This window comes from Opisthocomus hoazin, chromosome Z, assembly GCF_030867145.1.
Source record: "Opisthocomus hoazin isolate bOpiHoa1 chromosome Z, bOpiHoa1.hap1, whole genome shotgun sequence".
In the NCBI taxonomy this organism is placed as follows: Eukaryota; Metazoa; Chordata; class Aves; order Opisthocomiformes; family Opisthocomidae; genus Opisthocomus; species Opisthocomus hoazin.
Window position 1 is genome coordinate 36,474,362 of NC_134454.1, and position 26,003 is coordinate 36,500,364.

The 26,003-nt window shown below is 36.9% G+C and overlaps 1 protein-coding gene across 2 annotated transcripts in view; it reads right to left on the minus strand.

The window, feature by feature from the left end:
* Nucleotides 1–26,003, minus strand: part of LINGO2 (leucine rich repeat and Ig domain containing 2) — a 579,240-nt gene that overhangs the window by 329,532 nt on the left and 223,705 nt on the right. For both annotated transcript variants that reach the window (XM_075410839.1, XM_075410838.1), the window contains exon 3: nt 24,288–24,369. The gene's annotated coding sequence lies outside the window, so the exon portion shown is untranslated. The remainder of the gene's footprint in view (nt 1–24,287; nt 24,370–26,003) is intronic.

Below are 26,003 nucleotides of genomic sequence, written 5' to 3' on the forward strand. Positions count from 1 at the left end.
TTCACGATATTCAACAAATTTGTCTCTCCATAATAGCTTTTGTGTTGGTGTTAAAATCAACAAAGCCAATTGCTGACAATCATATGGAGTAACTAATAGTCCACACAGCACATTCTCCTATAATGCTTGTAAGAATGGAGATTGTAATCCATTCTGCACAACAGCCTTCCTTACTTCCTTTATCAATTGCCAGTCAAAAGCTTGATATTGAGGCGGCTGATTTGGTCTAAAAGTAACTGGAAACGCCACATCTATCTTCTCTCCATCCTTTAAGCCATCCATTCTTATTTTTCTCCACCTCTCCCTAATAGACTCCCTCTTCTTGCGTCCCGTTTTTCCAACCCTTTGAATTTATTCCTGTTCACTGCTGGTATCACTATCTGTTTTTCGTAAAAAGCGCTAAATATGTTTCTTTCTCGATCTTAATGATTTGCTACTTTGTCGTGAAACCAGTCTCACCTTCAGATTCTTTATCGGATTGCTACTCCTTGTGGTCATCATCACTATTATCTGTCTGAGTGCCTGTTGACACAAGGCTTCCCACAGATGTCTGTGTAGACGGATCATCATAAACAACCCCTGGCAAGGGTTCCTCAGATGGTACATTTGCATCAAAAAAACTTTTCTGAATGGCGCTGGCTACTTTTCTCTCCACTCGCGCATCTTTTAATGCTTCATAAACCAAATGCCAGGTTGTTAAAACTCGACTCACATTGACATCTCTCCTTGAAGCATGTTCAAAAAGTAATTCTCCTGTCTCCTTCCAAGTTAAAACACCAAAAACACATGGTGATTCTGCGGGCACTCCTTTACTTCTGAGCCAGGCTAACAACAGCTCTAAAGTCCATTCTTCATATTTAATCCCTTTCTTCCTTAAAATTTGCTTAAACCTCTTAACAATCCCTCTCTCGTCAGCTGACATACTCACTCCCATAGTGTTTCTCGGTTGCTCACCTGATCCTGATTACGGTGTTAATGGAAAAGATGTCTGTATAGCCCCAGGGTCTTGGTCTGCTCGGTCCAGCCGGCAAAACGATCGTTCAGCCGAGATGTCTCCTCCCAGGATGCTACTACTCTGGAGTGCACTTTATCGATCCTTGAATACGTCCCTGGGTCCTGGATAGCACCCTGAACTCGTCCTGGATCACGTCGGGGTCACCATTTGAGGAGACTGATGACACGGACTCCGATATCCAAATCGAAGACCCTTTGTTTATCAGAAAGCTGCGTTTTATACCCTTATGAAGCTGTCCACGCGCTCCAGCCCAAAATGCTTATTTCCTAACATACATTGTTCACGTACCTATTCTAAACATTCAATTGGCTAGCTTATCTGTGCATGATTTCTCCTTCTTTTGCTACGGGTGTTCTTTCAAAGTCCTCTGTTGCAAGTGATAAAGTCCTTATTTTAGTCTTGTTCAGAAACTCTCAAGGACATCATGACCTTCGTTAATATAGTATGTTCCCACATTTACCCTTACTCCATAACTTGAATAATTTTTAGTGTATTTATAATTATAAAAAATTCAGCTTTGAGTGATTTTACAGATTTTGCTTCGCATATTTCTGATTAAAATGTGTATTTTGCATGGAAACAGTCAAACAAAAACCAGAAAACAGAGCTGTACTGCTTGCCGACCTGAAGTTCAAACAATATTTGATAAGTAAAGAATGGACAGCAAAGGGATTTTGTGAAGTAAAAGTGAAAAAAATTCTCTATATGTCTGGGTCAAGTTTTATTAAATCAGGAGAACTGAAAGTGAAATAAATAGGTCACATGGAGCTAGCCTGGATAGACTGTCTGTTGTGCGGTTGTTCTGTGTCACTCACAGCAGAGCTGAGGTGTCTAGGTGTTACTACACTCTAAACACAACACAATAGCATCTGTCAGCCCAGGCACAAAAAAAAAGAGTACAGGCTCACCAAATCACACTATATGTTATTTATACAGCCCATTTTTAATGCAGCTAGGTCTTTACATTCTGTCATTGTACATCATCTCTGGCAGGGAGTCAAATTTTCCAACTCAGAATTTGATGACGCTGGCATATTTCAAGTAAGTTTTCTAAGACCTTACTATCTAGTGTTTTTTAATGCATCTCAGACCTGGCCTGGCCAGCGAAGCTGAAGGATTACCTATTTCCAGCTTTTTGAATTCTACTAGTAATGGCACTGCCCCATAAATACTAACCTGTGTGAGAGTACTAATCCACAATCTGCATATCACAGATTTCAGTCACGAAAACCTCTCATGTTTCTGCAGTTACAATTGCTGAGCCCTAAACTTTGATAACAGAAAGTCTGGAAATTGGCCTCAACACAACTAAGGTGAGTTCATGGTCAAAGAATTTTCCCTTTGGATTAGCAGCTGAGGGAAAAATTTTAAAGAAATTTTATGCTAATCCTAGATGGTCATTTTAGGAATTTCAGTGCTATTCAGATGTTGAAATTCAGAGATAACTGACCAAGTTTCAGTACGAAAAGACCAGGTCCTGTTCATAGTATATACATCATTATTACTATTAACTTCAGGGGAAACAGGAGTTGGGTGTCAAAGAAGAAAACTTTGACCTTAGTTTGCCTTAAATAATTCTGTGGAAAGAAAAGATCACTTGAACTAAACTGAATCTCAAATATAGGAAGGAGTTGTGTTACAGACAACCTTTGAATTATGTATGAAAAAACAGAAAAAGAATATAAGACATAACATCACAAAAATAAAAATTAAAATTTAGTGAGAAAAGGAAAGTTTGAGAATTAGAGCTGGATGCAATCCAAATCACTGGGAATATGAGCACACCTCACTTCATCTGGCCCGATGTTTATCTGAGAGAGAACAAAACACTGGACACCTGATTAACATCATTAAAATAAACGATCTGCTTAAACTGAGTGGCATAAATCCAGCAAAATCTGACTAACAGAACACTTCTAGAAAGTATAAATAGCTTGTGAAACATGTAATGGCATGAGATATTGTTTCTGCCTTTGTTGAAGTAATCTTGTAAAAAAAATATATTTGATATAGGTAGTAATAGGTGTCTACACATCAGAAATTTTTAAGAATATATTTTTTCAAACTAAGCGGCAGAGCTGCCACAGATGTCTTTACAACACGAGACATAAAAAAGGGAGAACTTTATTTATATGGAACTGAAGGGTTTTTCGCTTTTTTTTTTCGCTCTGAATCAATTGTCTGCTGGTCTAAGAGATTACAAAATAAAATTGGAAAAGAAAATTTTTCCCCCCAGCTCACTAACTGATGTGTTCCTTCAAACACTTCTGCTGAAGCATCTCGTTTGGGAACAAATTCCAGAAACTATATGAACTCCTACCAATCAAAAAATTTCAGTACATTTAATTTGGTTCCAAGAGGTCCAACACCATTTTGTACAGCTGCCACACAAAATTTTATTTTCGCTCAGCAGCGTACTTAATTAACTTTCTCTTTTCGTTTGGTTTGAATCAATGTATTAACCCAGCCTACACAGAGAAGGAAACAAAAAACAAGAATGAGAAAATTCCTTTATTAAGATCTAAACCGTGTTCAGTTATAAACACACAAAAAAAGAAGAAACATCACAATGCACTAGGAGTTAGCAATAATGTTACAGAATCTCTACTTAAAATGAAGCTGAAGAATAATTACACTTTTTGACATGAACTTAGTATATAGCCCAGTCTGTCAATTAATCCACCCAACCCTTTTCCTTTTAATCTTAACCGACTTTTCCCACTACTTCACTTCCACCTCTGAACTCACACAATCAAAAGGAAAAAAGTATGCTTTTAGAGAAGCAGCAGCAAAATCCTCTTGTGTTGTCAGATGATGAATAATTAGTACCAGGATACTAATTCTATTAAATTGCATTGTATTAGATTGCATTGGATTAGATTAGATTAGATTAGATTAGCATCTAATTCTGTTCTATTGGAAAGAGTAGAAAGCCCTGTTAGCATCAAGAGATTATTTTCTTTAACTGTAACAAGACTAGGGAGTTATTTGGTTCATATTTAGTGACAGCTAAAGAACACAACTATAGAGCGGATGATAATCAAATACTTACACCTTCTGCAAGTCTAACAGCCATTACTGTTGCTTTTCATTGTATTGTAGTAATTTAGGAATTCTCCTCAACTGTAAACTCTGTAATACACAATAGTTGGACTAGTGATTCTGTTTTAACGAAGCATGTTTAAATCTGAAACGTTCGCATAACTTTGTGCTTTCCATTTGCAGCTCCATCATAGACATTTCACAGCACACTGTGAGTTAGGGAGGAGCTGTCTGTCTTAAGTGTGGAAACAGAATGGAAATGAAAATGGAAAACAAATAAATAAAATAAGTCAATGTTCCTTTTTTCAAAGCTTCTTCTGAATGTTTATTGCAAGTAAAAATCTGCTTCTTGTTATGCCCCTTTAGGAAACTGATATAAATCTTAATTTTTATTTTATATACAAAAATGTTGTAAAGGAATTGTGAAACAATAAACCATACCAAACTTCTGAAAAACTTTAAAATTAAAAATGTCAGTTTTTCAGCAAAGATTTTCCACAATTTCTCCTGAAGAAGTTCTTGGGGGAGATGTTTTTTGTAAAAAAAAGAAGAAAAAGAACACCCTATTTGTCAAAGTAGTCTAATTTGGCATGAAATGGTCTTGAGAAATGCGCTAACAAGGATTAAAATGGGATGTCAATACAGTATCTGGTTTCTTAGTGTATTGCTATCTGCTTAGAAGTGCAAGGTCTAACACTGAGCTGTTCTCTGTGTTTTGTGTCAATGATAGCCTTTATCTGCTATTTTCCACTTACGAACTTTCTCACAGTTTTTTATTTAAGCTCAGTAGAGCATCAAATTGACTGATGACCCCAGCTCACACTGGCAACGTGTTTAGTTGAAAGTATTACACGCCCTTCCTAAAGTTAGACAGCTGCATACCCTTTCTCAGCCTGTATGTAAATCGTATGTTTTACTCACACAATTGTTACTAATGATGGATCATGTAATCCACGTATCTGCTTCCCCTTAGGAGGCTATAGAGGGTGAATTTGGTTTTCTTTAAGATGAAAATTTATATCTGGTGTGCAAAACCTAATTAAAGATATTTATACAGCAGGAGTACTAATAAAAGAAGAGCCAGGGAATCGGTGTCATATCACTTGCATCTAAATAACAATGACTTTTACTGCCTTGTGGGAAATTGGTAGTTTATTAAAGAAAAATATTCCACAAAAATTTCTTTCAGGCTGAAGTGTGTGATTGATCTACCCGGCCAGGCTTGACCTCAGAAGATTAACTTACAAATTAGAGAATTAAGAACCTCTTAATATGGTCCAGGTTACTTATACCTATCTGATTTTTTTGCAATTTGTGTGATGCTTCTGGAAAAACAATGTTCAGTAGCGGCTGTGTATAACAGTTAAAACTGAGTTGATTATTTGCATCCAGTTTTGACATACACTGTTTGCCAACAATTACCAATAACTTCTAATAGTAAGGTTTGTGTGAGGAGAATTAAAAGAATAAAAATCCAACCAAAAGATTAAAATTTACAGTTGTTTTCTGTATTTATAAATTTCCTATTAACAAAGGCATGTCTGTTTTACATGATCTATGTCTAACAGAGTGTTGTGAATCTATACAAATGCCAGCCAGCAAGACATTCCATAATCAAATGCTTTTGACAGAAAATATCCACTTCTTGAAAATGCAGGGCGGGGTCTATTTTCTCAAATGTCTTGACATCTGCTGTGGAAGGAGGAAGGAAGGGGGCTTCCTAAGTAACGAAGCATGTAATTTTAAGATACTCCTCTTTTGTATTGGTATTTCAAGATCTCTTAAGTGAAAAGGTGACAGGTTCTACACCTACTGCATCATTATTGTTTTCGAGTTTGATTTGCACATCATGATTTTGGTGAAGCACTATTGGAAAAAAAAAAAGTCTTACCGTAATTATTTCTTTGCTATGTCTAATTTTGACTGGATATGATAGTGTTTTGGAGTGGGAAGAGAGATTCACTTGTGCAGTCCAGGTTGAATTTTTCCCCCATAAGAGTATACTAATAGGAAATCTCATCTCATGGGTTGCCTTTATCATATATACGCATATTGCATTAATGAAAATGAAGTTTGTAATCGTTTCCTACACAAAGGCTGGTAGAATACTGAAAAATGCATTTCATGCTTACTTTAAAATTTTACTGTCACCAGACCAAATGCAAAGCGCTCAACAACAAAGTTATGGTATGATGCCAAGCATCCACAGGTCCTCCTTGAATAACAGAAGTTATAGGCATAGGACCTATCTTTGAAACAACAGTTAAAGATGCACATCTTCAAACCACTTTAGGTGTTATATTTCAATCCCAGAGAAATCATACAGGCAAAAGCAAATCAACCTGAACTAATTTGTAATTGTTTCTGTTAGAATAAAAAAAATCGCATAAAACATTAGTAAGACCTTTGTTCCAAAACACACATAAAATATTTCCTCCCTCTCCTCTTTTTTTTTAAAGGTAACTGTATTCTACCTGTTTTCATTTGCAAGAAATTATGAAAGGAAACACAGATGGTGAAAAAGAATATGTCCTGACTCACCTCTCCTGTGATTTACGTAAAGAGCAACGCAGGGTATAAAAGTAGAATATCATTTATCTGGAAATTCACAGTTAAAAAAAAAGCAGAAAAGTTGGAAATGCTTCTAAGGCAGCAATAGGTTTGCCATTATTAATGATTTTTACTGTACACAACAGCAGAAGTCTTCCTTTAATGAGAGGTCTTGCACCACCTTGTTAATAAAGCAATAACTGGTAACCCTAGAAGCACTGTGTTTGCAAGATGACAGAGTATCTACCAGCAATTAACACTCTGTGCCTACAGCAATACTTTTTCAAGGAAATACCCACCTGCCTAAAGCAAGTATGCTACCCCAACAACTTGGGCCAACTATGTCTCCACATACGAAGAAATACTACACTATGCAGCTGCTCTACGACAGTGGAGGTAGCAGCTACAAGTGTTTTCTCACACTGGAGACAATGCTGGCATCAAAATTAAGAGCCGTGAAGCCGCTTCATAAGAAACAATACTACTCATGTCAATAAGGTATTGTCTTAAATTATTAGTAACTGGTATGTTACACAATTGTTACTGCTCTATATATGTTTACTGGATATGTATTTTGTAAATGAAATATTCTCATCTGAAAATTCTGACGTCAGTCATAGGTTTTCCTTAGCTTTTTTCAGATCTAGTTCCATAAGACCACGGAAAACAAGATACTAGCTTAGACTGAAGTTACTTCAGAATAAGTTAAGACCTGCTATATGATTTCCTATTCCCTGGTTATGCAAATCACATTTAAATTTATAAAACTGTCTGACAAAGAATGAAAAAAAGAACTCTCATAGAATAAGTAAAACTAAATTCAATTCTGACATAATAACAAATAATTAATAAGAGGGTAATAATAAGAGAGTTCCCAGGACCCTGGGAACTAATACCAATCAGCCTCACCTCAGTGCAGACTACTGGAAATTATGTTGAAGCTTATGGAACACAGGGAGGTGATTAGACACAGCCAACATGCCTTCACTGAGGCCAAATCATGCCTGTCTTATCCAGTGACCTTCTGTGATGGAGTGACTGCATCAGGGGACAAGGGAAGAGCTAGGGATGTCATCTGCTTGGACTTCTGTCAGGCCTTTGCTATGGTCCTCCACAAAATTCTTGCTGCTAAATTGGAGAGATATGATTCAATAGATGAACTGTTAGATGGATAAACAACTCACTGGATGGCCATGTCCAAAGAGTTACATTTAATGGCTCAATGTCCAAGTGGAAACCACTAATGCGTGATGTCTCTCAAGGGTCCAAAGTCGGACCAGTACCATTAACATCTTCATCAATGACAAAGTGGGATTGAGTGTACCCTCAGCAAGTTTGCAGATGATACCAAGCTGAGTTGATACACTTGATGGAACAGATGCCATCCAGAGGGACCCTGACAGGCTTGAGGAGTGGGCCCATGTGAACGTCTTAAAGTTCAACAAGGCCAAGTGAAAGGTCCTGCACATGGGTCAGGGCAATCCCTGGTATCAATTCAGACTGAGGGGTGAATGGATGGAGAGCAGCCCTGCTAAGAAGAGGTGCTGGTGGATGAAAAACTGGACGTGAGCCAGCAATGTGCACTTGCAGCCTAAAAAGCCAATTGTGTCCTGGGATGCATAAAAAGAAGCATGCTCAGCAGGTTGAAGGAAGTGATTCTCCCCTTCTACGCCACTCTCGTGAGACTCCACCTAGAGTACTGCATCCAGCTGTGGTGTCCCCAGCACAAGAAAGACATGGACTTGATAGAGCGGGTCCAGAAGTGAACGATGAAAATGATCCTCCATGATCCATGACTGATCAGAGGGCTGGAAGACCTCTCCTATGAAAAAAGGCTGAGAGAGTTAGGGTTGTTCAGCTTGCAGAGGAGAAGGCTCTGGGGAGACTTTATTGAAGCCTTTCAATACTTAAAGGGGGCTTGTATGAAAGACAGTTTTTTTACCAAGGCCTCTAAGGACAGGACAAGGGGCAATGTTTTTAAACTGAAAGGGGGTAGACTGGGCATAAGGAAGACATTTTTTATGATGAGGGTGATGAGACACTGAAACAGATTGCCCAGAGAAATTGTGAAAGTTCCACCATCGGACGTGTTCAAAGTCTGGTGGGATTGGGCCTTGAGCAACCTGATCTAGCGAAAGATGTCCCTGTCCATGGTAGGACGGTTGGGCTGCATGATCTTTGAAGGTCCCTTCCAACCCAAACCATCCTGATTGTATGATTCAGCTTACTGTGCATAAGGTATCTTTACAGTAGATGATTATGTTGTTTAGCTATCTAAATAGAGAGCTGGATTAAGACTTGGGTGTTGTGTTTTTTTCAGCAGCCTGATATGTAATTTTAGAAAACTTTTTTTTTTCACTTCATTAAAAAACTCTCTCAAACCTTTTATCTTAAAAATTATGGTCTAGAAAATTCCTTCTTGCTAGAAAAAAATGGAAAAGAAAATAGTCCTGAATGTGAAAGCCTGTTCTACCAACTTCTTGGTAACAACCAGAACTATTTCATGGTCAAACATCACTGAATATAGATAAACATGTTACAAACCTGAATACATGAATAGAATCAGATATGGTATCCCCAAAGTTTTAAGACTGAAGTTATGTCTGAAGGGTAAGTCCCACTGCCTTAAGATATACCTGACCCACTTCATTTATTAGCAAGACAGTCTAAAATAATTCTTTCCAAGGTGACAAGAAATGGCTGAGATCCTCCCTCCTCTGAGCCCCTTAGGGAAGCAGCCACCTTGGCTGTCATACCGTGTTACTGGAATTGCACAGCAGTGCTGCAAAGCAATCACCTGTGCTTGCATGCACAGACATGAAATCCCCAGGCCTTAACACCCTTCTATGCCTTTGTCCCAGCTCCTGTAAGCTGCTCCTTTTTATCGAGCTGTTCAGCCTTTGAACAGAGGTACTGCAGACCAAATCAGGCTGCTGCAATAGCTAATGATGTAGATATCTCCAAGCCACGTCTTCAGTTCTCCCTGTCTGGAAGAAAATACACTGGTTGTTGAAGCAATGATGAACAAAAAGGTTTCTAAAAAGTACTATGACATTCACTTCTATGCATTGATTGATTTCCCATCTGGACATTCCCAAATTTGAAGAAAAATTTCTTTTGCACTGCCATTTGTGGATAGCTTATAGTTTAGAACTATGCCCAAAATCCATGCCTAAGATTAAATTATGAAAAAAATTACCCATTCCACTATTTGCTCTTGATGTGCAATACAACGTGAAATATGCGCAGTATATGCTAACTCTGCAGCTGTGAGAAACAGGTGTCAGATTTGGGATGTCACCCATGATCAGCCCTTACCCACAACAGAAAACTGAATGCATCCTTTTCTGACCTGATGCACAAAAAAAGAAAAAAATCCAAAAAACAAGCAAACAAACAAAAAAAGCCTGGAAAGACTGTTCTGGGGGACTGCTCTCTGCAGTTTCTCTCCTGATGCCTCTTTGCAGTGGGTCACCCTGCCAGCTTTCTGTGTCAGGCAAGCAGGCACGTGGGCTTCCTGAATAGCTGTCTTCTGTAGCTCCGAAACTGAAATTTAGTTTGGTTAATGTGAAGACTTAGCTAACAAGAACATCTCTGACTGTAAATGATGTATGGAATAATGCCGGAATAAATCTTCAGTAAGGCTCTGTGAACCCTAGCATGTTTTAAGCCAGGTATTATTTAATGGTCAGTGATCACTTATTTGGAGCTCAGAGGAGGACAAACTATGTACATTCATTTACCATTCATCACTACTTTATTTTCTTTCACACAACTTTAAATAAGCGTAATTAAAAAATGCAGTTCTGCATCCTGTCTTGACGAGGCAAGATCAAATAGGATTTATTTATTGGTTTATGGCTGAAAAGCCTGTCACTGCGATCTGATTTTATCAAGTTAGTAATTTTAAAAATATATCTGTAACATTGTTAAACAAAAATAAATAAGAGCACAATTTTGCAAAGTGAGAGTATAAACCAGGTAGGTGGGAATCCATTTTAGGCTAACGTGATTGGTTATTTGAAAGTATTCCCATGAACTTTAGACACTTGGGAAATTATGTCCCTAGAGGTACAGACCATTCTTAAAGCAACATTTCAAAATGTTATTTTACTTAATTTGACTATATTAAAAGAAAGGTGGATGAAAGAAATTTATCTAAAATTACTGCACATTCTTATTTCAGCACTGACCCTGAAGTGACAAGTTATTAATTTGTTCTTAATCTTAAAATCTTACTGCATCTGTAACTATAACCTTGGCGGCATTTTAATGGACTTAGAGAAATAACTGTCTGCATGGCAAACATACCTGTTTTACATTTTAAAAGTAATTTAAAAATGCAAAACCAGTTCTTTATTTCTAACCTGTATATCTCATCTAGCTATCAATACCACTTTTTTCATTCATATGACCCTTTGCAGATTTTATTTATTATTGAAATACAGCTGGGGCTTTACATCACTATAAGTACATCTCAAAAACAAACAGAAAAACTCCAGCAGAAATACTTCCTAGCACTCTAATAGCAGATCCACTATTTGGTGATATCAAGTGACCACTGAAATACTAGGCCTCTGTTGGGGTGCAGTATCAAAAGCCTACAGGTGAGTATAAGGGACATGCTATGTTCCCCTACAAACATTTTTAGCAAACAGAAATTGATGAGTTTTCCACGTCAGATGTTACATCATTTTGATGACAACAGAAAGCTTCTGCTCCATTCCACTTCCCTGAAACATTCTTCAAATTAGTTATAAATTGTCTTTTACAAATTTCAAGAATAATTAGTTCATAAATTTTCCTTTCTGTGAAAATATTTCCTTTGCAGATCTCAGTTTTCTTCCTGAATCTTTCTTTGGTTGGTACTATTCTTCTGAGAAGTAGTGGTTATTTATTCCTATTTTCACTCTTTATACAATGTATGGACTTCTCCCACATCCCCTCAAATGCCTCGGTCAAGTGAAAGAGATGCAGTCTTCATATAGAAGCCCAGCATATTTGATCAATCTACAGCAACTATTTTTTTTTTAAGATTAGTAAACAGAACTTAAAGTGTACTTAAATTCCGAAGCATCATAATAGTTCTTTTTTCTACTATTTTTAATAGATATTCATAACAATAACAAAAATGTGAGAAAGATAACTTCTACTAATTCTCCCTTTGCAAGAATGAGTGGAGGTAAGATGCATTTTCACCTTAGGCTAAGTAATACATGTTAATTACCCAGAAAAAGACAAACAGGAGAAAGCTGATTTTGTTTGACCGTGACATAAATTTGGTCAAATTTAACCATATGAAGGAACAGAACTTTGATTTTTTTTGGCCATATTTTTAATCAAAACACTTTTTCAATGATACTGGCCTTTTGTGAACTCATTTTGGGTTTTGCCAGATGCTTCTGTCAGATACAAAGTAAATAATACAAATAAATTGTAGTTTGAGTGTTATTTTCCACTGCACATTTTTATTTGAGTTTAAAGTCTCTTGCAATTTTATTTTTAGAAGAAAAAAATGCTCAAAATTGAACTGAAGCATTTTTCTAGAGATTCACTTTTTAACTATGATCTATTTATTTTGGCTTAAACCAATTCCCCATGTGACCATTCTTCTCTGGCATTGTCAGAAAACTTAAAAAGCTTTTATTTGGAGAGTTCTGTTGCTGACCTTGTTTCATTTTTATGTCACCATAAGAAAGTATCAACGCGACACCTCCAAGACAGAGGTAGACAGCTATTGCATAACTGATACAGTTAATATCAGTCATGAAAGGATGAATTCTTGTTGAGAGTTTTTCTCCAAAATGAGTCTTCATCAGTCTCTGCCTTCACTCCTGCTCTGTTGGCCTGCACAGCACTTAAAGACAAACACAAAAAGTAAAAAATAACAAGGTTCAAAGACTATATACATAATAAACGTCTTGTTTGCAGATCATCATTTTTTGAGCATTCCCCAAGCACAAGGAAAGGCATCACATGATCTGTGGTGGTCATGTGATCCAAACTACAGCTGTGGCAACTGTGTTATGGTCTTTCTGAAGTAGAAAAAGAAACAGAAAAGAACGCCAAACAATTGAAAAAGTCTTAAAATTTTTATAAAACGGTAAATTGGATGTTCTGATTATGACTTAAAAGATATGTAATTTTTGCACAAAGACTTGAGCTTCAGTTAGCTCTCTCTGACCTCTAAAACATATGCATTGGTTCCTGATTTGCAAATTAACCTTCAAATGAGCTCTAGAAGCACAATATCTCACTTATTAAAGGCATGATTTATGCTTCTGTTTTGAACTTTAAGAATATTAATGATCCTTGTTTATGAATTAATGAACATACAAACACCCAAGCCCATGTCCTTTCTCTGTGCCCTTACATAGATTGGAAGACAGTGAAATTAGGTTGCAAGTTGAAACAACAGGTTAAGGCAGGGCAACCACATTTAAATGTCTCTTTTTAGCTTTAACCTGTCCTAGCTATGCACCACAAGAGAATGAAGCACAAGAAAAAGTAGTTTGTGATTGCATAGTTAAATAGAACACAAAATGTTTACCATCCACCAACGTTGTTACTGTTTGCCTTAAAAGACTGAACGAAACAAGTGCCCATACAGAGGCAACAGGAAGAAAGCCATATTTATCCTTTGAAAAAAAAAAAAGGTCAATGTAAATGTAGAAGCTCTTTTTCAGAGTAGCCATTGACAGGGTTTCAACAAAGATCACAGCAACACTATCTCTGCTGCTAACAATTGCAAGGAAACCTAGATGATAAGCATGAGTGACTGGCTTTCCAGAAGAGTTCATAAAACACTAAATCTTTGCCATTTTGGCACCAATAAAGATCTTTTCTGTTTGGCCCCGATACTGGGTTCATGCTCTTCACACTTACAACATACTGGCACTATATAACACTGGCACTATATAATAATGAAGGATGAAGGCCAAATAAGAAACATGTTCTACTATTAGCTGGGAGAAGAAGGGAAGCAAAAGCACTACACAGAGAACAGCTTGCCCTTTGTACCCCTTCCAGAACTGTGCAGAACTGTCTTCTGCAGTTCAACAAAGGCTCCCCCATTAACTAGAAATGATCAGTGTCAATGAAAGGCTCTCCTCAAAATACTTTCAATTTTTCTTGAATTTTTGAAATTTTTTTCAAATGCTTTTGCCTACCACTTAGAAAAAGAAATGCCAGAAGATGCTATTGAAGTAAAAACTTGTTAAAGTGTGCGACCAGGGTGGAGAAAGTGGAGGAATAGTTGGAAAATGAACAAAACAAATACCTTCATAATTTAAAGAAATTAATGCAAATGAAACACTAAAGGGAGTATCAAATAGAAAAAAAATCCTTTTTCTTTTTTTTTCCTGAGGATTAGCATTTGGTAACGCTACAAATTTGATTTATTTAACTTTAAATAAATTTAGCAATCATAGTTTATTCAGGACTATAAGGACTAACACACTATATTGCCATAGTGGTGCTTCCCATCAGCACACATGACAAAGCCAGAAGACTCATAAAAACCCTACATCTGCCTAGTTCTGACTGTCCTTTAAAGTATGGCTGCAACGGTGGAAAGCGTTTCCCTCTCAGCAGTGTCAATTTCAACTGCAAATAAAGTTTATATGCATGGAATGCAATCGTGTATCTAGATGTATTTTACTAATCAAAAACTATGCAGGTATTTTTGTGTTTATTCTTACTTTATTGCTGTATAGACTTCAGATCTGAGAATTACCTCAAAAAGCAGGACATTTTATTTGAAAACATAAAATATATTCAAAAGTACGAAGTACTTTAAAAGACCTCAGTAAAACAGTAACTTCAAAGGCAAAATTATCTGAGTACCAATTTCCCTCAGGTATTCATTCAAAATTCATTGCTCTGATAAATACTTTTATTTGATAAACCACAGAAGCTTCCTTCTGGTTCCAGTAATCTTATTTTTCTTATAGAGTATATTGAAAGTTTTGGGATTAAATCATAATGCTAATTTGAGAATGAAGATGAAAACCCAAGCATTTTAACCTGAGATACACCATTAGAAGACTGTGTAAAGTAAGCATGGTACTGTGCTGGAATTGGGACATTAGACAGTGTATATTAAAGAAAGAACTCACAGTAATGTCAGCATAATTGTGTATGTGGATTTTCCTTTGAAGTACACAGGCTTTTTCTTTATGCAGCAACCTCCAGAGTAAGACAGCATTTTGAAACTGAAACCCTCAGCTGATGTAAAAGGAAAAATCCTTCCTCCAATAGATGGGATTGTACTTCAGCTAGGGTGATTTTCCTCTTCAGTCCTTATGGCAAGGCTCACACCAGGTCGTATGGGTTGTTATTTTTGGAACTGGCACTCACATATGGCCAGCACTCATTTGCTCAGATACAGCACCAACCTTCCATGCCTAGCTCTGAGGTGAGTTGGAGAGGAGCGCAAGTGGAAAGGCGCCTCTCCATCCAGATCCCAGTGGGGCAGAAGCAGCCCTCAGTCAGAGTCTTTCAGCGGACTTCAATGTGGCTCACAACTTCTTTGAAGTTAAGGGGATCATTCCTAGACCAAGATGGAAAACACTAACGTCTCAGAGCTTGTCGAGCCCAGTGTTGCCCTCAATCACTCTCAAAGAAACTCCAGTTATGTGCACGAGTTCACATAATCTTGGAGTGATAGGGCCAAAATTGTTATTATTTATGTAACTGAAAGGAAAGAAATGAAAGATGGAAGGTGACAGCCCTCAGAGCGTCCCTCTACCTGACGGACACAGTGACTGTTCTCTGAGATGCCTGCTTGCTGAAGAAAAGATGAACTTAAGGCAAAAGCTGGAATTCAAACAGCACATGAACATCCCAGAATCTGGTCAGTTCATAACAGACAAATAAAGCTTTCCTGACTACCAAAACCTGTGTTTAGAGAAAAGCAGTCTGTCCTTTTTCTTTAGTGAACTAGTATCCCCAGTCCACTGCCACTGTAAATCTTCTAACATTCAATTACTATTATACATGAACTGAGTGAGCTGACTATTTGGTGACCCAGAAAATGTGTCATCCTCCACAGGACACAGTTCTGCTAACCATCATCCATCTACCTGCTGCTCCTCACAAAACATACATTTTGCTGACTGCAGCAACAATAACTTCAATTCTATTTTATTTCTGCACATTGAATACCATCTTCGTAAAATGAAAACCTGCAATTAATATGCTCGGCAGAGCTGAGAAGCTCTATGCTATGCTTAAATGAAGCTCAAATATTATCACATTACATCACTTACAATTTACAAAGTGTAAGCTACTCACACTTAGAGTATGGAGCAGCTTTCACAGCTGTACAGCCCAAAAACGTGAAGGAATTTTGAGCAGTCAGGATCAGAATCTTAATCTTAAATGAAATGGATTGCGTCCATTAATTAAAATGGTTTCCACTCAAAGTCTGAATGTCTTTTTTCCCCTGGGAGATCTTCCTCTTCCCTTCTCTTCAGGTTCATCTATCTGTCATGTAGCTCAGTTTTTCCAAAATTGACTCTTGCTGGAACCTCACTGGCACTTCTTTTATACTAAAACTTAATTCCACATTTCCTCTATATCCTGTCTTCTGTCTGTTACCTCTGCTGCCAAAACCCTGATCACTTTCTCTTTCATGGACATTAGTTTCACCTTTTGGGACCCTATACAGCTTAAATGCTCTTCTTTAGCCCCTCTACACAGCTGTGCTAAAATATTTTTTTCCCTGGGTTATCCAAACATAACAGGCATGATATCACTTGCCTCCTGGGTTTGTTTTTGTTTTGCTGTTCTGCATCATGTTACCGTTGCATTGCATACATGCATGATTATAATGCATGCTACAGGTCCAATTCCTGTTTCAGACATCACAGGTTCCTTGAAAAATTCTGAATAAAATTACAAATGCCACAGTTCTGTTTTTGTGACAAGCAGCCCTGCTTCCCATGGGTATTATTATCTAATTATGAAGAGCTATATGATGCTAAGGGGTGGTTCATGAAAAAAAGAAAAAGGAAAGTAAAGGAAAACGGATACTCTGTAAATAGCACACAAAGTTGCTAGGCAGATAAACCTGGATGTGATCAATTGTGAAATTTTGAGAAGAAATGAGAAAAGCCCATCATTAATAATAAATTCTTCTCCCATCCAGAGCAGTTTCCAAACACAAATGGGCAAAGGAAACAAAAAAATTTGATGCTATATTTACTCTATTTATGTGTTTGGAAAGGTATGAAAACAACAACTAGGCAGTGCATAAGATAAGCATACTTTTAGAAATGTCTGACCATACTAGTAGCTTTATTGACCCAGGTATTTGCAATTATGTTACTATTACCCAGGCACCCTGGTGCTGACAGAATCTAAGTAATCTGACATTTCTTAGTTTATCATTCTAAAAGAAAACCTTCAGTGCAAACACCATGCCTATTGAAAATACACCATCAAATATTTGAAAACTATGCTGTAATTTGTAAAGAACCATACAGGCATAAGATGCTTAGAGACTTCTAAAGTGTGGGTCCTTATTTTCCTTCAGTACACTCAATTGTAAGCATCACCAGGAATCTTGCATGAAGATGAACAAATTTGGTATATTTTGTTTATTTTCAGGGCTTTTTTTTTACTTTTTTTAAGGTTTTAGTAGCTGTTGCCATTCTCTGAATATTGTAAATATCCATTTTTAAGTAGGAACAACAAAGCTGACACTTTTTTTTCCCTATCTCTTCATAACATTTGTTAAATAAATACTGATTTGCTAACACAGTGTAGGCGATCCTAATATTTCATAACTAAAATTAAAATAGATGTATTTTTGGCTTCTGGATATCATATGAAGGCACACTGATTTAACTGCTATAACTGCAGGTAACAAGCTTCTCCCAAATTTCAATATCTTCTATCTTTTTAGGCGGAACAAAAGTCAAGTTAAGAACATGTTACAGAAAAAAAAAAAATCCTGAATATCTTTGCTTTGAAAATGTCCAAATGAATAAATGCAGCAATTTCCATCAACTTTTTCACCAATAATATATCAAAAATCTTTCTCCCATGAGCTTCACTACAGAGCGAGTAAAATCTCCAAAACAGGTCTAAGGGCTGTCATAATTTTTAGTAAATTAGTGTGAGTCCAGTCATATCATGATTAAGATTATCTTGGGATATGGCTTTCAATTTTAGTGCCAAATGGCACGAATTTGACCTTGATGAAAATCAGAGGTATAGGTAATGACTAGGAATGGCACATTTTTATATACGCATGAATACTGCAGAAATAGCCTACTTTGTCCAGTGATGCTGGGTCATTGATTCTGAAAAGCATCACTGTTTTTCTAATGTCAAAACTAAAACTAAAACTAAAACTAAAACTAAAACTAAAACTAATACTAAAACCATACAGTTGTCTGTTCATTCCCTTTTCTCCATTCCCTCCATCTTCTGAATTGACCTTTATGTCTGACCAAGGCACTGATCTTCTTGTCTGACAAGACATTAAGAAACTGAAATGGTAGCTGCTTTCTGCTTAATTTATACTAATGTTTTCAGAATGAATACATTTGAATAAATGGTACGAAGGAGCTCTGCTTTTCTTGTAGTAGATGAAGGTGACTGGCAGCTACTTTAAATCTTCCAATTAAAAATACTCTGATTTTGTGTAATTTTTTCCAGATAAATTTCCCTATTAGGAGGACAAATTTTGAAGAGGAATTATTCCAGGAAGATTCCAAATCTATGCAGAAACAGCCACGTGTGGGGAAAACCCCCAAATTTTGCCCAGATTTATTCTGCGTACTGACTGCAGTGCGAGAGTTCAAGTAATGGCCTTTGGAGCTGTATCAGTATGCTTCAGAGACAGAACAGCAGACTTGGCACAGGGGCTCTACCTGAGCAAATTGAGGAATTCAGGAGTAATCTTGATGAGATCTTGATGACCCTCTGGGAAATTTGGAAGACTATTCATTTTCTTAGCCTGCTATTTACGTATAAGGAAAGGAGCATGGTGCTTCTCTACCTCTAGATTTATCTTTAAAATATTCATATTCTACTGAGATGATATACTTTTTTATTATTCTGTATTCACTCTTCAAGCTTTATGCTTTTGTCTTTAAGAATGTGATGTCAGTAGAATATCCTCTTGTGATATTGTTAAAAAAATTTTACAGTGACAGAAACCACTTTGGAAGAACTATTTGCAGAAAAAATACCTCTTTCTACCTTTGGGGTACCCATAGATCCTTTTCCGCATTCCAGGACAGCACACACACTGCACTACATGGACTGTCCACTTGAGTGATTTCTCAAGACATGTCAAACTACATTACATTAAAGTTCTATAGACCTATAGCTCTCTTTCACACGGCTGTGTGACCTGTGCTTCCTTGCACACTCAAGGGCTTTTTAATGGATTTGAGACAGGACTCTCCCTGGGAGCTGGCAGGGCTGCTCTTTATCAAGCACTTGACCGTAGCTTTTCAACATCCTGTAGTTCCTGGACTTTCAGGCTTGGGGTCTCACCTGCATTGAAATACCCTGGCTGGCACAAAGTCTGTGCACAAGAGCAACATGAGGCAGAACGCAGTGGCCTGCATGATTAAACTTACATGTCTAGTGAGTCTGAGAATGATCTTCTAGTCTAAGGATGATGTAATGCACAGTGAGGGAGTAAACAAGGATGGAATAAAGCTCTGGAACTTGTTATTCAAGAATGAGACTTAACATTCATGTCAAAAGCTTCCATATAATTTTTAGTGGTACTGACAAAATATACCAGAAATCACAGCTGTATTAAAAATAGAGATTAGGTAAAAGAATTCAAGGTGTTAAAGTGCAGTGACCTCTATATTTATTAAAAATCTGTAAAACAGCAGGCTAATGTTATGTAACATATTTTTTATGTTTCTTTCTTTGTCAGTCAGGAACAGAAAACACTTCTTGGCATGCAAATTCTTATTCCAACATCAAAATAAAGCAACCCACTCTGTTCAGTTTTGGATAGCTACATACATTAACTTGATAAAGTCTCCTTCTACCTTTTATTATTACTGTAGCTCATGTGTCCCCATTGTATTGACAGTAATAGTATACAAAGTTATTCCTTTTTTTCCTGCTCATATACTTTCTGATTAATGAAATGCAGCATAGTATTTTACTATGATGAGGTCTTACTGCAAAATTCCATATCAAAGATCGGGCTGCAATTGCTGAAAATGTAAACTGGAAAGATTTAAGGATGCACAGTAAGGTTGTGCGCAAGGCATGAAGGAAAGTCGAGGAAGGACTGAATACATTATTTCAAGGAAGACGCATAATCTAAAATGGTGCATTGCTTGTGACAGAAAATGGAAGCATATCGGCATTGATAGTAAAAGTAGAGCACAGATCTTGTAGCTTTTCTTAAGATGTCTTTATCTTCTGCAAAACATAGGAAGTGGCTGCAGAGTAGCCATATAACAAAACTTTGCAACATGTCCTCACACAAAGCAATCCCCTTTTTATTTGTGAATTGTAACTTCAATTTTCCAGCAGATTGTTCTTCTAACATTTTGTTAGGCTGCGACTGATATTCTTACTTTTCAAAACCAAAGAATACTGAGGTTAAGTTTTTAAATTCCAAACACTAATTCTCGTCCTCTTTACATATGAACTCCAATTGATGCTTGGGGAAGGCCAGGAAAGAAACTGGAGTGTCTTTACGCTATGAACCACACATCTCTCTAAATGAAGGTCTTGTTTGCTGTACATCAATTTTAAACTTCTATTCATTATATTGGAGTGTGGATGCCTACTGTCAGTACTCCAAAACTTTTTTCTGAACTTCATCTGGAAAATAAAGTCTGATATTCAGTAAACTTCAGAACTCCCAAAGTCCAATTATAACTCAGTGTGAGTTATAACTTCAGTTATACACTCAGAGTGTGAATTATAACTCAGCGTATGCAGACCATAAGAGCTCAAGATAACACCCCACAAGACTGAAATTGATTATTTTAATATATTCTGTCAGTTTTAAGAATCAGCAGGTTTTGCAGCTCCAGAGTAAGTAAAGATTTCTCTAAGTGAGTTTATGGGTGTGCATTTTGAATTTAGAAGAAGCCTGAATTTCATAAAAGGAGTGGTCAGGTTTTACTGAAAATAAGAGTCCTTCAGGCTATATAATCTGAGCACTCAAAGCCAGCTGTTACTTTCGAAGGTACTAGGTTCAATTCTCACAAAGGACTCAAGAACATACATTAAAATACATTGGTTAAACCTGAGGGGATCTACTCTATTTATTTACATATCCTGTTGCGTTCTTGAGAGCATAGCAGTCATGATAGCCTTCACTTATTTTCAGGCAGGCAGACCTGATAACACTGAGAGAACTACAGAATTAATTAATTATACTAATAAACTCCTAGATAAGCACTTTTTAAAAAATGTAGGTTCATATACTAAAGAGCAGAAAAAAATACAAACATCCAGAATTTTTTGTTTTACTCCTCTAGGAGTGTTCAAGAGATGCATTTTTTCCTCAATGTATATGTGCTAATCCATCAAATTCAGGAAAGTTGCTCAAGAAATATAGATGTTCAAGCACAAGAAATACGAGCCAATACAGAAGACAGTGGAAACAATAGATACTTCCAGACAAGTACTGTACTCATACGAAATTTGGCTAGATCTGATGGTATAAAATATATCTCCCACCCTGCCAGGCTGAAACTGAGGGTAGCTGCATTAGTATAAATCAGTTCTTACAGTACTGTCGTCCATCTGGGGAAGGAAACTGAGTTAATCTGGCTACACAAACACACCATCAGTAACAGCCAGTATCACAGTGTGGAATATCTTAGAGGATTTCTGGTCCAAACAGGATTTACTGATCAGTAAGGGATTGTATGAAACATTTAGAAAGAAAGAATTCCTACACTGCAATGCCAGGTGTAAGTTCATATCTTCCCAGAAAGAAAAATGATCTTAAATCAGGTCCCTGCTATATAAAACCAACCAGGCTATTAGATTAAGGAACACCACCTCTAATCTAATTTTGTTTTATTTTGAATATCCCAAGCACAAGAATTCATAATTTTTGCTTAGGTGGAAAATTTCAGTTTATGGAGTACTGTCATTTCTTTAGCAAAGAAATACGTATGTATCGACATGTGTGGTGACACTCTGAAATAACCCTGTTCTTTTCTTTTTTTTCACTTCTGAAATAGAAATTGCCATTATCCCTGTAGTGGCTCAGTGCCTTACATTAGCACTTAGTATTTTCTAGATTAGTAAAGAAAGAAACATTCTTGAGGTGCCTAAAAACTACTCAAGGGTTTGAGATGTTTTTTGTTGGTGCCCTAATATGTAATTGGAAGTACAGAGAAAATTGTCACAGCATCAGCCTATGTAAATCCACAAATGCGATGCACTATGCATTTCAAATTCACAACAAGAATGTTAGGAAAACAAGTTAAACAGGAGGTAATAAATCTTTTCGGAAGAAAGAAGACAAAAGACAGAGTGAAAGACAATTTACTTCACAGTAATTCCCCAAACCTTTTTAAAAATAGAATGATCAAATTGCATCTCTGAACCTACCCTTTTGGCTGATTAAAAACATCTCATTAGCCCACACAGGATCATCACCATAAAGACTTACTAGTCTGCTCTTACTGGCAGTGACTTTTTGCTAACTCCAAATTGAATATTGATAATCTGCTACTGAAATGTCCATGCCAAAAATTACACATAATTCACTAGAGTCAATGGCTCCTTCAGATTTAGCTACACCTGCAACCAAAGGAAGCACCATAAGTCAGAACTGGTTATTTTGGGTAAAAAGTCACAATACTAGCTTTTTAGAAAAAAATTAAATGCTCTTTGTCAATTGTGGTTTAAAGTGTTACATTATTTTTTGTGACTGTTACCTTGCATAAGATACCAAGTTATCATACATGATGGAGAAAGACCAGCTTGTGCTTGGCGCCATGTCTTGTATAGATGCTTTGGAATTTTTACTCATTGTCTTCACTGTCAGTTTTTTAGCTGTCATTGAGCTAAATACATCCCAATTCTGCAAGTGTTTAAGTACTTCCTTAAACACAACGCAGCGTAATAACGAAAACTGTGTTTAAGCTCTTGTAAAATTATGGCTTAAGCCATCAGACTTCTGCTTGCTAGTGCTTTCCCCACTTCTGCTGGATTCACGAACTCAAGACAGATGAGGTCTCTGTAACACAACATAAAGTCTGGGGAGCTGCACTAGCACCTCCTTCATATGCAGAATCACCTACACTTTTGTGGCAAGTCCAGTTGTTCAGTGCCTAATCATCTGCATGGAAAATCATTGTGTTTGGGCTCTTCCCCACAACTGGAATTTTACTACTGTTTCTAGCAGGTGACAGAAAGCTGGTAAAAATGGCCAGCCTTTTTCAGCATTTACAAATGACTTCCATCCTCAGAAGGTGCCTAGAAGGAAATGCTGCTATTTTTCTTTCTACAATCACCACCCACATCACGTAGCGGGGTTTCACTCACAGCAAAGGCTGATTCACTTTTTTTTCCCTCTCCCTACTAAAGAAATACAATACATTAAACTGCACAGCCTTGGGGTTCAGCTTGTTAAATAAATGCTGAAGAGTAGAATATTCACTCCCCCGTTTTAGGTGCCGGGAAGGCTGCTGATTTTAGTTTTCAAAAGGGCCAATTTTCCACCTTGAACATACAGCTCATAGTGGCACTTCTGTCAAGAGGGGGTAATTCTTCTACTCAGCATTCCATTTAAAAGCATGAATTTTGAGCAGCTTTTGCATAGCTTCTGGTTCAATTCTTTATGATATATAATAAAAAAGCTTTTGAAAACCTTTTTTTCACCATGTGTAAAAGAGCTAGTTTCAATGGCAGAAAGATTCAGAATGTTCTTCCCTACAGACAATTAGGACAACTTCAAAGATAAAATTCAGGGATGGAACAAAGCCTCAAAGGAGAGAGAATAATATTAAGCCTATACCCTCAACCAAAGCTGAGGATGGTATTCCGGGACATATTTTTCTTGGCAGAACCAGCGGTCTTCCATGATTAAAAAAAAAAAACAAAAACAAAACAGGCTAGTTTCCCTGAGGTATTTTTAAACTCTAGAAAACTAAATTTTCCAAATATTTAACACGACTACTTCTCAAATATCACTATTAAGAACTATGTTTACAAGCAGGAATAAGCGCCTCTTATTTTAAAAACTGTACAGCAACAGAGATTGTCAAACACAGCCACATACATCTGAAGAATCACCTTCAGTCTCCCTTCTAATAAAATCACCAATAAACACAAAATCACCAATAAGCCCAGAATACAGAGTACAGATCTTGACATATCACATTCAGATTTAAATTTTCAGAGTCAGCTTAATTGTTCTCTCACTCAGATTGATGGAAATATAGCAGCAATAACCCAGAAATGAACAATTAACCTAGCTATTAGGCATCCTTTTCCTTACTTTCTGAGAGAGAGGTGTGCTTGTTACTGAAACCAAAGCAACATATTGCACTTATTTGAAGTTATAAGAGCATTCTAATACAACTAACTGCTAGAAGTGCAGACAAAATAGCACGCATGGATATTTTCTTCAAAACCTAGAGGTATTATAAGGTCATTTTAGTCACTGGAAACCGTAACAGTAAAAAATTACAGTCAATTAAAATGGAACAATTACCTTGCAAAATCCAGGCTCCACAGATACAAGCAGGAAAGACAAAGAGTTTGCTGCCAAGTATTCCAGCTCTGCTGTTCACTTACTAGAAAACAAGAAGAGGAAAATTTATTTAGACACGTCAGTTGTATTGAGCTTTTTGAAATGGTGATGTTTTTAGTGAAATTCCTTGAGATGTTTTAGGATCATATTTAGCTCCTATCCAAAATGGAACAGAAAGGCTTGTCAGAGCCATAAATGCCTCTGCTGAGGTAAATACAGTTAGAGGCAAGTGAAAGCTCCTAATGATACCAAATAATAGTGTGCACTCACTGGCACTCAAGGAAAGCAGGCAACTGTGTTGCCTACAGTAGCTTAGAAAGCCGTTTACTAAAGGATTTGAAGGTGAAAATGACAAAGTGTTAAACCCAGAATGGAGACAAACAAAAAAAGTCTTTTCAACAGTAGGATTAACTACTTTTCTCTGCCGGTGGAGGAACTTGACACCTCCACAGCTTTTGCCATCCGTATCTTCAACTCTACAGTAAGAAAGGATATTTTGAGAACTTTAATGTCTTTCCATATTGAATTAAAATCTGAACTTTCCATTTATTTTAATGGGACATGTGAAAAAACAACTGTCTTCAACAGTGAAGGCAGAGGAGTTAAGAAAAGTTCTGACTCGTATGTTTATCAGGACCAGAATAACCCCTGACAGAGCAAAAGAACTATAGATTATGCAATAACCCAAACTACACTTATGCCAAAGACTAATAATGACTGTGTCCCCCTAAGCTTTTCAGAATGAAAAATCAAGAGAACAAAATTCTTTGGCTTCTTGCCATATAGGAATGACTTTTCCAGGACCTTTCACAACGCCTGAAGAAAGAAGATTCTGCACCTCTGCATAAAGCACATTATGATCTGAGAGAGATTATTCTGAAAACTGAAAAACAGCAAATAAAAAGAAAGAAAAGTATTGCTCACAAAAAAATATTCTTAAGATGTTATATAACACTGCAGTTATGGGAAAGATCAGGTACTGTAAGTAAATACAAAATTCATGGTGAAATACAACGTTTTACCTAATTCTCATTCAACTAACTTGTTATGTGGTATACAAATATGTGAGTTAATTCAATCATTTTATATTATACCGTATGTTTGATCATGGACAAGGGTAAAGGGACCAACAGCTGAACTGCAGAGGGAATTTGTATCATAAGAAATTAATGCAATTTGCAGAAGGAGTCTTGGAAGGCAGCAAAGAGCTGCCAGCACTCCAGGCAGGACTGTATCCACTAAGCTGCTTGCCTAGAGAAGAAGTTGGGTTGCTCATTCACCAAAGCAGTAGTCTTGGCATAAGATTTGCATCAATTCTCTACTATTTCCCTAGCATATAATTTTCAGCCAGATAACTCTGTAAAAATAAAAACTTTATACACTATTTTTTTTTTTTTTTTTTTTTTTTGTAATATAGGGTCACAATGTGACCTAGCCGAAAACTGGCTTGGCTTTCTGTTGCTCTCCACCCCCCATGTAGCTTAGGTGAGGACATTAAGAAGTGTGGGCAGAAAGTTTGTCTCGGAACTTTTTCTGAACAATTGTCATGGAACAAAAACTTCAGTTCTCCGACATTTTGCTGAAATTTGAACATCTCTCCAGACATTCAGAAACTTACATATTTTCTTCTTGATGGAAACTCATATTTATGCCTAAACCTGATTGTACAGCTCTTAT